A 16,687-nucleotide genomic window follows, 5' to 3' on the forward strand; every position below is an offset into this window, starting at 1 on the left:
GCCTGTGTATCCAGGTGCACCCACACCCCTACATATATTTGAAATGGATTTCTTAAAAAAAAAAAAGAATTGCATCATCCTGGTCTGGGGAAATAGCTGCTACGTGTTTAAGCTAGTCCGGTGGGTACGCACTGTTCTCTTGGCTTGGTCGAAACTGATTATCAACTAAATATTAAATTCATATATCAAAAAGTTTTCCTCTCTGCCCCCCCTGCAGATTTTGGTGATAAGTGTCTGCTTCTCATGATGGAGTTGCTGGGAATCAAAGATTGCTTTCTTATAATGGTGCTTTAATGCTAGAAAAGTAGCCCTAGTCTCAGACTGCAAAGGACTTTTGGTTAGCTCTTTAATTTTCTATTTAGGAGGTGCTTTTCCAATCCGAGGTCCCTATAATACCAGGAAAGCTGTCTTTGCCGGGACAGTGAAGAATGCATCGTAAGTACCTTTATTTTTGGGACCCACAAAGCTTTTTTCTTAACAGTAAAGTTAAACTCTATGTGAACATTTACAATGAAGACAGAACATTATTTTTAGGCTATTCTGAGCCTTTTGAGCCACACTGCTTGAATCTACATTATATATGATTCCTGAACTGTACACTCCACATGATTAGCAAAGAATACGTAACTTACCTTCTGAACCACTCTCTCAGGTGGACAATCTAACCACAGATCCTTCACCTGGAGAATAGCCCCAGGTGCCAAACTGGATCTAGCTATTTCTTCAGCAGTGCTAGAGTATGCTGCTAGCTGGCATCACACGACTCCACACCAACCTTGTTACTCTCCAAAAGTGACAGAGTGGAACAGCATATAGGCGCATCCCTGGCACTTTCCACGCCCTTGATGCAGAGCACAAAGCAATTGTCGATACTGGAATGCAGAGTTCTAATTTGGGACCTTTTCAGATGGTAAAAATAGGCCACTCCACAGAACAGGAAGGTGAGAGGGCTGTAACAAACCTGTGGCTAGAAAGAACAACCACAAGAAAGATTTGCCAAAGGTAAGTAACTTGTTTTTCTGATGGATACTTCTAACTGCAGACCCTTCATCTGTAAAACAGATACCAAAGTAGCACCTACCTGAAGTGGAGAATCTGTGGCTGCAAACAGTCCAAAAAGTCCTGCGGGAGCGAACCATCAAAATGCCTTTTTAAACAGACCTCGCTGTCAAGGCCATAGTACAACATGAATGTGTGCAATGACCCCTAAGCTGCAGCCTGGAAGAGGTCAAGAGCAGACACTGTGTGCCAGCCCAGTTGTAGCAGCCTTAGCCTTGGTGGAATGAGCCCTCAGGCATTCCTGTGGCTGCTTATCGATCAATGCATTGCAGAGACCTCGATAATGTACTTTTCTGCACCTCCTTAACTTTCTATGCCTCAGAAAAATACACAAAAAAATGAATCGTTCACAAGATGATTTCTGATGCGATCAATGTAAAAGATTAAGCTCTTTTGGTGTCCAGCCTAATCTGGAGCCATGAGGATGACTTGGGCCCAATCATTTGTGAGAATGTGGGGAAAGAGGCAGTTGTGTAAAGGTATACAGGAGTCCCATGCTCCACCCTAAACTGAATGAGCCTCCTAGTGAGAGTGGTATTGGAAACTCTCCATGTCCTAGGCAGTGTCAAAAAGATCTATCCAGGGTTCTCCCCATTTATAGAAGATGTCCTGTGCAACCTTGAGATGCATTCACCTTTCTTGATCCGCCAGGTATCACTGGCTGAGCTCGTCCACTTTGGTCTTTAAAGATTTTTCCAGGAGGTTCACTATCAAGGAGATATCTTCACCCATCAACCAACTCCAGATTAACAGCACCTCTAGGCACATGATCCCACTCTATGTCCAGGTTGTTGCAGTACCATATGGTGGTGTTGTCCATAAGAACCTGCGCCTGCCTTCTCCTGATGGATGAAAGAAAGACTTCAAAACCAAGCTGAATGCCTGGACCTCTAACAGATTTATATAGAAACTGTTTCTGCTGGACAACAGAGTCCTCCGTTCTCCACCTCTCTCAGATGACCACCCCAGACAGGAGGGATGCCCATGTTACCACCATCACCTCTAGGTAGGAAAAGGGGAGGGGTCTGCCGCTGGTCAGGGTGCAGCTGGCAGCCACCACTGCAGTGCTTGTGCAGTCTCCTCTAAAACTTGGATGACATTAGAGGATTTCTTCATGCCGGACCCAGAGACCTCAGAACCCACTGAGGATCCAGCATATGCCACCAGGCGAACTGGATCAGCAGGATGCATGAGGCCAGCAGGCCAAGAAGCCATACAGCTGCTCTACAGAGATCAAGGCTGAGATTTAATGGGGATCATAGCCCAAATGTCCTTGACTCGTTATGACAGAGGGAATGCCCAGAACTACACTGTGCCAAGAACAGCTACTATAGAGAGAAGGCTGTGTGAAGAAGTCAGATGTGATAATGGCTCATTGCTCATGAACTCCAACAATGTCAGAAGGTTTGCCATCATTTGGAGGTAGTCTATGACTTCAACAGCAAGTTGGTGAGGTAGGGGAAAACCTTTAAAGGCCTTCACCTGCAGCGGCGTCACAGATGGCCTGGATAATTCGGAAGGCAACCAGACCAGTTGCGGAGTCTGCTCCGCAAACGGAGATTGGGAGCGGGATCAATTGGCACCTTGATACCCTTCAGATTTCTTTTTGGACACAGAGTGGTGAAATGGGGGTTGAGTCCCACTTAGAGTTCTTGTGCTGCTTCTTAGATTTCGACATGTATTTACCGGATGACCTCAACTGTGAAGAGGACCTGTCACAGGAGCGGGGAATGCATTTGCACCTTTGACCTGAAGTTGGAGAGGGACTTATGCAAGGCCTGTGACCTCTTACAGTGTTAGGCAACATACAGCTTTGCTTCACAGTCCTGGATCGCTTTCAGGAGCCTAAGGGCATATTCTTCATACAACTTGGATTTGTGCCCCAAGCCCAAAACCAAGTGTCACTGTTCGTCAGGTGTTGTCATAGACATCCATTTCCAATAATCATGGTATGGTTTGAACACTTAAGTCTTTGGTGGGTACACTGTTGCCTTGCACACTGAAGATTTTGGAATGTATTTGTAAAACGACAAAAGGGAGTAAAGCTCCGGAGACCCATTTTGTAGGTGCAGAAAGAAAGGAACAGACACTAGTATGGAGGGGTGGTGCCTATAGGCAACTACCTAAGGGCACGCCGGAGCACTGCTCAAAAACGTCTGGATACAATCTGGTCCCAGGGGAATATTCTACAGATGAGCAATATGCAGTTATAAGTATCCATCTAAAACAGATGGCAAGCCCACATGAAGCTCTTCCATGAATGTTGCCAATAGCAGCCCCTATGCCAAAGTTATAACAACCTTCAATTAGGATGGTTTCTAAAACGTATCAAAGAAGCACAGTAAGTTCTGGAGTGCCAAGAATTCTACTGTATCCTCAGGCTCTAGCAAATGCTCTAGGCCGGCTCCAATTCAGAAAAATAAACTAAGGGGCATACCAGATGATGATCTCTTTATCAAATCCTTGCTGTTAATGGGTGGGTGACAGTCATACTGTGGTCAGACCCTGCAACCAACCCCTCACAGTTAAGCAACACCCCGCCACGCATAGCCTTAGGTTTAGTTTAAAAAAACATCCAAAGAAGTTACGCTCATGAGGTTGGACACAGTGCGTTGCCTGTATCTAACCCCTGCAGGCAGCCAACCTCCGACAGAAGTGGGGTTGATTTTCCCTCCAAAAAGGGAGGCATGCAAAAAGAGGAGGTCAAGACATATTAGGGGATGGAGGGATAGGCATTTGGGGTAAAACAAAAAGGGAGAAGAACAGGCATATGTCAGCAATGTATGACAAAGAAAAAGTATGCATAGGACTAGATCACCATGCTGACGGCTTAAGTACTGTCAGTGGACACTGAGAAGGCCTTCGTCAGGGTGGATTGGGACTTCCTACGTTGAACACTATAGGGAATGGGTTTTGGCCAGGGCTTCCTGAAGATGATCCTTCTGCCAGGGCTGCCGTGAATGGGCTTCTTTCATCACCCTTCCAACTTTCCAGAGGCACAAGGCAGGGCTGTTCCCTCTTACCCCTGTTATTTGCCCTGTTTATCGAACTTTGGCCTGCCTGAAACGACAATCCAGGGATGTGAGGGAGAAAACGTTCTGCTTGGAGAATTAAAACTCTCGCTTTATGCCATCGCTGTTTTGCTACGCTGGGCTCCCCGAAAACCTAACTGCCGTCAGTGGTGAGTCTCCATCAAGTGAGAAAGCTTCTAGTTATAAGATCAACCTTGAGAAATTCGAACGATTTAAACTTGACCCTTGAAAGGGAAGAGCAAGTTGAGTTAGCATCACTTCGCCCCTTCTGCTAGGCTAAATCCTCAATCAGATATCTGATATGTGTGAGAAAAGGCCTCTTTTGGACATGGTTAGCCCCCACTTTTTGCCTGGTATATGATGTAACCTAGAAGTTGTTAGTGCCGAGGGCACCTGCTAACCAGGTTCCCTGGGTCAGAGCTCTTTCCCTAAACTGTTGTGATGCATTGACACAATTGGAGACACCTTAAGCTGCCCCCATAAGTCACTAGTAAATGGTACTTAGGTACCCAGGGCAGGAGGTACTAAGGGTGGGTCCCTGAGGGTAGCTGCACTGATTGTGCCACCCGCAAGGGCCCTGCATTCTGGTGTACCCAGCACTACTGTTGCAGGATGAGTGTGCTGATGCAAACCTAAAATGCAAACTTGACATGGTACACTGCCTGTGTGCCCTGTCCATTACACATTGTATGCAATATAGATAAGTCACCACTCTGGCATGCATTCCATCCCTAAGGCAGGGTGCACTATACTGTATGTGAGGGCACAGCTGCTTGAGCAATATGCCCCCACTGTGTCCTTGCCAAACCTGGGACATAGTGAGTGAACAGAGCAGCCATTTTAATGAATGAGCTGGACACTGGTCAATACAAGTTTCACAGCTACATGATGGCCCACGCTTAACCCTGGGTTGTTTGGTATCAAACAACTCAGAATAATAAATCCAAACTGGTACCAGTGTTGGATTTATTATGAAATGTACATCTAAGGTGACCACTGCAAAAGCTAACTACCCTGGCATGGTTGCTGGCCGGTCACATCCAGCCTGCCACCTCCATACACAAATCTGCACCCCTAGGGTGAGGGCTTCTGCCCTCTGGGATGTAGAACAAAGCCCTTCCTGGGTGGAGGTGCTAACACCCCATCCCTCATGAATGCGCACTGCCCTGGTGGCGAGCTTCAAAGGGATTACCGCCATTGAAACTCGGCCTGCTGCTAGCAGGAGATGGCCGCTCCGTGGCAAACCCCCACTTTTGATGGGAGCAAAGGCGGGAAAAGACACAAAGAACAGGAGGAGTGGCCCTACCTGGCATGCACCACTCCTAAGGTGTTGTATGCGAGGTGAGCTATCCATTCCATTTTGTTCCATCTTGGATGAAAGGAAAATAGCCAGTATGACCCACTGGTCACTACTTGGTTCCCCTTAAAATGCCTACTTATTACTGTATTTAATGGGCATCCCTAGACTTAGAAATCATATTTAACGTACAGAAGAAGACCAGCACAAAGAAGATTCAAAGGCACGAGAACTGTAGACCTGCTGCACCAGGAAAAAGGCATCTGCTGCACCCAGGACCCGCCAATCACCGCTGAGGAGCTGCTGGACAACTGGCTAAACTCTAAAGAACCCCAGAAGACCTCCAGGCTTCGCAAATTGCCAGAGAACTCTCTCCATATTGGAGGCACCACTCTAAATTCACAAGGAACCAACAAGCCAGTGAGGTCCGCTTCACTGACCAGACGCTAACCCCAGAACAGGATGCCGCAGCTGGACCAAACTTAACACCGATGACCGCACGGACAAACCCTGCCAGTGTGCCAAGTTTCATGGCACTGTGTCCTCTAGCGGCTGAATCATTCCAATACCCTGGGTATTGGTCACCTGACTTTGGACACCAAGAAACACAGTCTACCCAGGACTGAAAAAGGACGAGGAGGGAGCCCCAGTAGAGGGATTTCAGAAACAACCCAGACCTTCCATCAGATTGCCCTCATTGTCGTGCAAACAACCCTTGAACTGACTTACCTCCTGCTTCTGAGTGCATCTGTTTGCACTGTTCCTGGACACCGATTTGCTTTGCAACCGGCCGCCCTGCACCAACAAACCTTCTGTGCCCTAAGGGTCCCCCGCCCCTTGAGACCTCGACACTCCAAGGGGACCCCCAGGATTCACCTTTAAACTTACCTGTGCAGTGCGTCTCCAAGTGGTCCCCTGCAGTGGCCCTGCACCAGCTCCAGAGACCTTTTTCCACTGCTCCCGCCCAAACTTCTCCAGTTGGCACAGTGTGCCCACCGACAACCTCGACCACCCTGCAAAAGAAAAACTTGGTAAACCTACTGTGTGATTATATATGTATTTTTAAAGGTTATCCTACATTGATTCCTATGGTAAGTAATTACACACAAAAATACTTTTTATTAAACTTCAAAAATTCATATCTCAAAAACTACTTGACCAATTCTGATGATCTTGGTCTTAGAATTTATATAAAAATCTGACGTTTTAATATAAATTGGTCCCAAGTGTGTGAGTTGCAAGATTGATGCTGTGAGTACAAGAAATGCTTTGCACTTCTCCGAGGTTGGCCTAACTGCTCGACCAAGCTACCATAAACATGAGAGCATTAGGTAGCCTAGGTTTTTTACCCCCGTAAACCAACATGTGGTTACCTGGACTCCCTGCACGGTGCCCCTAGCTTTGCACACTACATAGCGAGCCAGCCTCCTACAATTTGTTTGCCTTACTCACACCTAAGGAGACCTCTTTGACGCCAACTATCCCTCCTTAATGACAGCCATTGCAACAGACCTGAAATCCTGGAGGAACCTGATGCTTTCCTGGATGGGCAGGATGAATGTGATTAAAATGAATGTCCTTCCCCGTCTTCTTTATCGTTTTCAGGCTCTCCCGCTCTCGTTGGATCCCAGCGGATCATACAGTGCAGACTAATGTCTTTCATTTAAAAGGGCAAATCCCCATGGCTTCCATTGAAATTGATGATGCAACCCTGGGAATTGAGAAGTCTTGGAACCCTGATCATACCTCCATACTATGTCGTGGCCCAGCTGCGCACTGTCATTCAGTGGTCAATTCTGGATTCGGAGACAAATTGGTGGCTTATGGATCATGCACGAGTCTGAAGGCCGCGTTGGAATATCGTATGGCTAAATAAACGTGACAGACCACCCAACGTATACATCAGCACCTCAGTGTCCACAACCCTTAATATGTGGGACCGTTATGATGAGTCAAGTTGAAGATGCCATACCAATCCCCTTACAAGCCCATCGACTATTACCTGGCCTTTACCCAGACACTGGAAGGATGGGAATTTCATTACTGGAGGAAAGGTGCCTGTACAATGATTTCTCAAACGCAGGACAATGCTGTCCCAAATGTCTTTTGCACAGTATAGGACTTACTTTGTGCTTCCGGAGACTGAAAAGCACAGCTACAGACAGATCTGGTACTTGGTGACACACCCCACTATTCACACAGGTGCCACCAGGACTAAAATACTATTAGAAACAATTTTTCCCAAGCTTTTAGGCATTCAGTGTATGATCTCAACACTTTAAATTATCCTTACTGGACAAGTTAGACCCCAGGCTTGGCAACATAATAGGAAGTGGGAACACTCCTTAGACTTACATGGCACCGCTAAGCAGTGGAAGAGATTAGGTAGGGAAAGTCATACATCCTCCATGTCCATTCTAGGGAGAGAGTTCCACTACAAAGTTTGGTATGGCTGGCACTACACAACTAGTAAACTACATCTCATGTACAACATCGCTTCCCCTCGGTGTTGGAGGGGATGCAGAGCTCTAAGGTATGCGGTCCATATCTGAAGGATCTGTTCTACAATCTGCCCCTTCTGGACTGATGTCTGTAAATGTTTGCAAAAGGTGTTGACAATATTTGATCCCCTTCATGCCGGAGGTGATGCTCTTCGGCCTTTGCCCCAAAACGCTCAAAGCAGTGACAAACTACAAATGACATATGTGTTTGCAGTGCCTAAGTACTGTGAAACTGACGGAAGGTAGAGTGCCCTAGGCTTGCTCAATGGTACCACAGATTGTGGGTACTACTAGCTATGCAAAACAATGCATAATATGGATGGCACACACCTACTGTCTGACTGCAAATGGAATCATCTCTATGAACAACTTAGTGGGAGCTCAGTGACATCAGCTCTCCCCTTGGCGCTGGAAGGCATTAGGTCTCTTCGTCTAGTGCTGCGGTGGAGGTTCACACACTGATGGATGACAGAGATGACCAAGAAAAGAGACCAAGTGGCTTTAATGACAATCTTACCAGGAGACACTGAGGGAGTTATACTCTGCAAGCACGGGTTCGAAGAGTGAGGAAGCGGGTGAAGATTGATCACGGGATGGAATTCAAACATTTGTATCTTGGCATCTTTGTTTCATTGACAATGTGTCTTCTGTAATCACAACTTGCACAATGCCAACATTGGGACCACTCATGCCCTCAAATGCTAGGGAAGGGCTTGTTTGCTGTCCTTTGATCATTTGATAAGATTAACAAAAAAGATTGAACTAAAAAAATGATGGCAAGGAAAGTGGCTATGTTATGATATAAAGCGGATATATGTTTGACGCAGACATACATAGCATATATAAAGACAGAGCCTCATTCATGCAAGTTAGATATTCAGTTTTTGTATGCAAAACAACTGTCAATAAGGGTGTGAGAATACTGGGAAAGATTGGAATGAAGTTGAAAATACAAATCAGATACAAATAGAGCACAGCACAATCAATATCTGTGAGGTATATAGGTCTAATAATAACAATGCTAGTGTATTGGATACCCATGAAACGAAATTGGCAGAATGGAAGGGAGAGGTAATTTTATTAGGTGACTTTAATTGTAGTACGAACTCAAAATTTGACTCTACTGTTTGTTAGGTGTCACAGCAAATGATCAGTTAGAGCAATAATTAAGAAAAAAACAGAAATAGGATTGATCGATGTCTGAAGATATCTAGACCCTACAGAAACAGATTGCAATACAATACAAGCAATATTTGCAAATAGATACGGTAACAAGTACTCGCAGAAAGTTAACTCATGCTTACAATTGGTGAGCTCCTATATAAGAATGTTTGATGGATTATTGGTGGCAGTAGCATAGCACAAATAGAGTAGTGATTTGAGAAGCACATTTTTAGATACTAACATAGAAACAACTACCTTATATATACTTTGGGATGCCTTAAAAAGCTTATATCAGACTATGAACTACTCAATGTGTCGCCCAAAAAAGAACAGAACACACAGCAGAACACACAAGGGAAAAAGATATGATTGACTAGATTGAGCAATCTGGAAAATATACATGCTACTGCCACTAAGGATTCCACAGGTGGCGAGGAAGGGATATATCAGCAGTCAGTGGCATCAAGGTCAAAACTGGGTGGTGAAATAAGGGGGAAGGCAGCTCGCATAGAATACTAGTGCAAACATTGATAGAATAGGATACTGGAGTTTAAGGATGAGCAAGGTAAATTAAATAAAGTAGATGCTCAGACTTTTCAGAACCCTGGCTACTCATTTACAAGTGTTACATGACAATTAAATAGAGAGGTGATACTGCAAGCTATAAAATAGTTTTTTTCTGATAAGCTGCAGGGGAAGATGGTATACCAATCAAATTCTGTAAAATATTCCTCATAGCCTAGCCCCAATGAAGGCTGAAATTGTAGACTGTATTGATGAGGGTGAGAGAATACAAGCTACACGGAACTCAGTCAATATAGTGATTTTAAAAAAAAGAAAAATAAGCTAGCAAATGCACCTGACTCATGCATGTCACTATCTTACTCAATGCGGACAGCAAAATATATATTCTAAAGTCTTAGTGTAAAGATTATCTAAAATAATAACATATATGGTCAGTTAGGAAGAGCATGGCATTATCCCTTGATGCAGCTAATACCCTTCAACAACCTGTTGGTATGATTTTAATTGACATTGAAAAAGTGTTAGTTTGGGTTTCACACAGCTTACTATGGACAGTTTTGGATCACATGAGCTTCCTTTAAGAAACGTTCCTGAGCGTATACTGTCATGATACACTGCACTAAAGGCTTGAATAATAACTATAGGTTCAATCTCGCAACACAAACATAACGTGGGGCACTCGGCAGGGATAATCCATCTCACTGCTATTATTGAACAAGTTACTTATCTTCGGTAATGCCTTATCTGGTTGAGATTCCATCTAGCCCCAGACTCCTTACCTTAGAATATCCCCAGGCATCAGACTGGATCCGAAGATTTTTGAGCGGCACCCCTGTGAGTCTGTCGTTCGGCTCCATGTCGTCCTCGCTGGAAGTAACATGTGCGGTACCTATATATGCACTACAATGTCACACTGATGTTAGTTACTTTCTTGACTTTGCATACCAGTAGCGTGAAGCTACGATGAGCATTGGCCACTGGTGTGACAAGCTAAGGCCTTGAGAAGGGTGTCCCCTTACACCATAATCAGTTCGCAGAGCATGGAGAATGGGAGGGTCGGTAAGGAACCTGCAGTTAGAGCATCTACCAGATAAGGCGTTACCAAAAGTAAGTACCTTTTGCCTCTAATAGAGACCTTCAACCAGAGATTCCATACCTTAGAAAAGATACCCAAGCAATATCTCCCAGAGGTGGGACTACAAAGCCAATTTAATTATAAATTCCTGCAGGACCAAACAGGCAAACTGCTTCTCACATCGGACCCGACTGTCCAGGCAGTAGTGCTTGGTGAACATATGCAGTGAAGTCCACATTGCTGCCTGACAAATGTCTGGGATCGGGACGCTGTGAGCTAATGCACTAGTCGCAGCCTTGGCTCTGCTGCAGCAAGCCTGCAACCCTTCAGGTGGTTGCTTCTTGACCAATGCGTAGCAGATTTAATCCATAGAACAAATGATTGAGAGCTGGTCCGTGTCTGCACTGCCTTCCCTTTTTAGGCTCCTACACAGCCCACAGAGAGTTGATCATCCACCTGGAATTCGTTTGTATGATCAATATAGAATGATAACGCTTTTTGTGGGTCCAGACGGTGGAGTTTCTCCTCCTCTTTAAAGGGATGATGTGGAGCAAAGAAGGTAGGCAGGGTGATGTTCTGGCCTACATGAAAGGGAGTTACAACCTTCAGAAGGAAGGAGGCACATGTATGGATTAACAGCTTTTCCAGGTAGACAGTGGTATAAGAAGGGTGCACAGAGAGTGCCTGCAATTTGCTAACCATCCTGGCCGATGTTATGTCCACTAAAAAGGTAGTTTCTATTGTCAACAGCCTGGAGCAACTGTGTAGAGGCTCAAATGGTGCATACATGAGAAAGGTGAGGATCAGGTTGAGGTCCCACTGAGACATGATGAATGATGTAGGAGGAAATATATACTGCAGGCCTTTAGGGAACCTAGCCAAAACAGGTGACTTAAAAAGAGGTTGGTGCGGCAACTGCAAAAATGTAGAGATGACAGCTAGCTAACCTTTAACTGTTCCAACTGCAGAGCCAACTGGGCCAAAGGCAAAGCAACCAAGATAACCTTGGATATAGGTGCAGAAAGAGGGTCAACGCTGTGGGAAGCACACCATGACACAAACTGTACCAATAGCAGGCATATACCCATTTAGTGGAGAGACGCTTGACTGCCTTAATAATATTACAGACTTTGGGAGGAAGACACAAAGCTGCTTACTGTGACAGCTCAATCTCCACACCTGACGATGGAGTGTGCACAGATACAAGTGCAAGACCCTCTCCTGTGGCTGTGACAGAAGATCCTTTAGAAGAGACAGCCTGACTGGAGGACTGATGGTCATGCTCAGCAGCTTGGAATACCAGACTCTCCATGCCCAATATGAAGCCACAAGAATGACTTAGGCCCAGTCGTTCCTGATGTTCGTGAGAACTCTAGGCAGGAGTGGTAATTGTGGAAAGGGGTACAGGAGGCCAGAGATCCACTCGAGACAAAAAGCATCTCAGAGCAAAAGTAACATTGGGAACTTCACTGTACAAAACTGCTGATATTGGGTGCTCTCAGTAGTGGCAAACAGATCTAACCAAGGTTTTCCCAGCTGCTGAAAGAGACCTTACATCACCGCCAAATGAAGACGCTATTCGTAATCTGCTAGCTATCTTTCGCTGAGTTTGTCTGTTCTGTTGATCAGAGAGCCTGTCAGATGTTGACCCACCAGGGAAATGCCCTGACTTTCCAGCCATGTCCACAGAGATGCAAGGCCTCTTGACAAAGGGTCTATGTCCCCACCCCACACTGTTTGGTGCATTACCCCAAGGCAGTGGTGTTATTTGTGAACACCTGCTCCAGCCTTCCATTGATCAAAGGAAGAAAGGCTTTAATTGCCAAGCCATTGTCATCAGCATGTTGAGGAGGAGTTTGGACTCTGCCGGAGAACAGAGTCCTCTAATCTCCACCTCTTCCAGAAGGCAGCCCCAGCCCAGGAGTGACGCATCAGTCACTACAGTCAGCTCTGGTTGGGGTAGGGAGAGAGGTCTTCCACTGAGCCAATCGCGGTTTGTTAGCCACCACTGAAGATCTTTTGCAGTACTATCTGAGGTCTGGACCATTTCAGAGATTCCCCTGATACTGCGCCCGCATGGGAGAGCCGACATATGCCAAGGGGCATAAGTAATCAGCAGGATGCTCGAGCCTCAGAGCCAGTTTCACTGAATTTGAGGATGGAGGCTACAACATTGGAACCATAGCCTGAATATCCTTGATGAGCTGCTTGGGAGGATAGACCTGAAACTGCAATGTGTCCAGAAAGGCTCTGATGAGGGAGTCAGGTGCGACTTTAGCATGTTGATAGTGAACACCAGATAGTGCAGGAGGTTCGCCATAGTCTGAAGGTGGGAGATGATTGCCTGGGGTGAGCCTACCTTCAACAGCCAATCATCGAGGTCAGGGAAGACTAGAAACCTTGATTTCTGCAAATGAGCTGCCACCACCGGCATCACTTTTGTGAACACCAGAGGGGGCCAGGTAAGGCCAAAAGGGAAGACAGCAAACTGAAAGTGTTCTTGGCCCACTGTGAACCACAGGTAACACATGTGGGCGGACAGGACAGGGATGTGGAAATATGCATCCTGCAAGTCCAATGCTACCTTCCTGCCTCCCGGGTACAGGCTAGAAAGAACTTGGGTGAGCATGAACATTTTGAACTTTCCCCTTTTCATGAAGAGGTTGAGAACGTGCAAGTTCAGGATAGGACAAAGTCCCCTGTGCCTCTTTGGCACTGGAAAGTGGCAGGAATAACAACCACAACCTACTTCTGATGTAGGCACCTGCTCTATGGCTCCCTCGGCCAAGAGTGCCTGCACTTCTTAACGGAGTAAGGAGAGATGGTCCCCTGCCAGCCAAATGTAAGTGGGTGTTAGGGTAGTCACAAAAGGGGGTGGAAGGGTTGGGGGGGAGAGTAGCCCCTCTGAATGATCTGCATAAACCAGTTGTTTGATGTCACTAACCACCAGTGGGGGAGGGGATAGCGTATTCTGGTACCCACTGGCTGCCCATGATGGTCGGAGTGCAAACCTCCGACTGGTTGAACGCTATATGGCGCAGAAAGGAAAGAACAGACATCAGTGCACAGGGGTAGCACCTATAAAGGTACAGCACGTCACTTAGGGCCAGATGTAGGAAGATATGCTTTTGCGAGTCTGAAATTGCGAGTCGGAGCGACTCGCAATTTCAGACTCGCAAAAGCATATGCAGAATGGTGTCTCAGACACCTTCTGCTACTCGCTATGGGGTCGCAAAGACCCACCTCATATATATTCATGAGGTGGGTCTCATTTTGCGACCCCATAGCGAGTCCCTGCACTCACAGGGATGGTGGCCTGCTGTAGTCAGCAGACCTCCATGTCTGTGACTGCTTTATAAATAAAGCAGTTTTTCTTTTTCATTTTGCAGCCCGTTTTCCTTAAAGGAAAACGAGTTGCAAAATGAAAACAATACCGAAACCATTTGGTTTAGTTTTTTTCAGAGTAGGCAGTAGTCCATAGGACCACTGCCTGCTCTGAAAAAATACCACCAGTGTGACACTGGTGGTAACTGCAAGTTGGTTTGCGACCGCATTCGCGGTCACAAAGCAACTCTGAATTGCGATGCGAGTCACAAATAGGAAGGGAACACCCCTTCCTATTTGCGAGTCGCATTTACAAATTGCGAGTCGGTACTGACTCGCAATTTGTGAATGAGCATCGCAAAAGGCTTTTTGCATGGCGCAAACTGCGATTTTCGCCGTTTGCGTCATGCAAAAAGCTTTCTACATCTGGCCCTTACTGCCAGCCTGAACAACGCCACATCGAACAACGCCACATCCCAGCATGCAGGGGTACTGCCCAAAAATCCTACAGATCCAGTCTGATGCCTGGGGATATTTTAAGGTAAGGAATCTGCAGCTGTCAGATAGCTAATGTGTAATCCGAAATTGCCGCCTCTGGAACTGAATGGAGAATGGATCAAGATTTCTGCATATGCAGATGATAATGCAGTATACACGCTCAGGGTTCTACAAGCTATGCAATTAGTGGAAGGCATGGGCGAACAATTGGTACAATATCTGTATATACACTTAATTAATGTGGATAAAACTCAAATACATATTAATTATAAGGAATAGAAGAAAGATTTCTGCATTGTTAAAGCAAAATATCTGGATATTAGGATAAGCAATCAAGTAGATAAAATTATAGGCATTAATTATGAGAACCTAATAAAAGGAATGTGTGCAAATGTCTGCAAACAGAAGAGGCTACACATAACTGAGTCAATGCAATATGATCAAAATGGTTATACTGCCAAAATTCTTATATTTATTTCATTCAGTACCATTACTGGTACCTAATAATTTTTCATAAAATTGTGGGATTAGTCAATTCATATGGAATTATTTTTTCGCCAATCACCAAAGGAAATTACATTACTTGATCGCCCATTATCCATAAGCACACGAAATTACATCACTAGATTTTTCATCATCCATCTGTACAGGAAGAGACATCACTGATTTCCCACCCACGACCTCCTGCGCTCCACCCCCCTCCTAGGACCTAATTAGTGGCAAATATAACACAAACACATGGCGGGCATTGCACTGGTGCGCCAAAGTCAAGCCAGGCTGTGCCAGACCATGCCTGGACTGTGCCCAGGGCTAGGAAACTTGGCTCTCCCCCTACCCACCGCTATCCTGCTGCACTCTTCTGTGCTCTCAAACCTCGCCACCAGTCACTGCACTGCTGCCACAGCACACCACACAACATAGAAGTTCTCATGCACTTCCCATACCGAAGACAGATCACTACCACATCTACAACACGCCACATGATTAAACACACACAAACCAGCCACTCGCTCACTCAGACCAAACACTACACACACAACACATCACATTGTAATGCATACTCCTCAACCCCCACTTGCTCACCAAACACACCAAGGAGATAGGAGACCTACTGTACTACCATGCTCCATACTTGCTTTTCCTGATGGAAACATGGCTAAACCCAAACGCTGCACTGGACATCGCTATAGCAATCCCCACCAGCTATAAGATTGCATGGCAAGACAGTAAGCACAACCCCAGAGGTCAAATCAACATCATATTGAAAGATACCAGCAGCTCTTTGACCTACACAGAAACCCCCACTAGCTACATTGAATACCTCACATTCAAGATAACCATCACAGCCAACATCTCCCTGAATAGAACCCTCACATAAAGACCACCAGGAACCCACACCAATTTTGGCAGTGATATCATGGACTTTGTCGCTCCCCTCATCATCACTGCCATCAACTTCATCCTCCTCAGAGACCTTAACTTTCACCTAGAACACCACACTGACCCAAACTTACAGCCCTTCAAGAAATTCTTGTCCTCACCGAGCACGTTACGGAATCCATCCACACTGACGGATACCTCTTGGACACTATTTTCTCCTCAATCATCAACACGACAGTCAACAAACCCCCAACCGTGACTTAGACAGGCCACGCACTTGTCAGTTTCAGCATATCCATACTGCAATGCCACAGCTAGAAAAGCATCACAGTCAAGGAGTGAGCTTCCACCCTCTCCGCACATGGCCCAAACAGACCAGTGTAATAGGGACTCTTGCAAAGTAACAGGACTGCTGGATTTGGGGTGGCTGCACCTCTGCATTGTAGGGAACTGAGTCACTCCTACACCAGAGGGCAGCTGTCAGCCCAATCCTCCCGGCTCACTAGCAGTGCCTCACTAAAACCCAACTGTTAAAGGTGATTTGTGGCAGCCTTGCATGGATTCTGAAACTCTTCAGGGAAATCGTGGTGGAAACAAGTCTTATGCCTTTCTCTCCACATACAAGTCCCTTACACACACAGGCAAGAAAAGAGATGCAGGACAGTTTAATACATTTATTGAAAAGACTGCAATCTACGATAAAATGCATGAGCTGCAATGATTAGGATATTGAGAAGTAACTAAAGCAGGATTGTGAAAATCAGAAGTGAATATAAACAACCCCAACATATTTGCAATAACATAAATACACAATTCCTATTAAAAAGCCTAA

At 45.6% G+C, this 16,687-nt stretch overlaps 1 protein-coding gene across 9 annotated transcripts in view; it reads right to left on the reverse strand.

The window, feature by feature from the left end:
- HMOX2 (heme oxygenase 2) overlaps positions 1-16,687 on the reverse strand; it is an 815,387-nt gene that overhangs the window by 232,764 nt on the left and 565,936 nt on the right. The window lies entirely within an intron of this gene.

This window comes from Pleurodeles waltl, chromosome 10 (genome assembly GCF_031143425.1).
Source record: "Pleurodeles waltl isolate 20211129_DDA chromosome 10, aPleWal1.hap1.20221129, whole genome shotgun sequence".
In the NCBI taxonomy this organism is placed as follows: Eukaryota; Metazoa; Chordata; class Amphibia; order Caudata; family Salamandridae; genus Pleurodeles; species Pleurodeles waltl.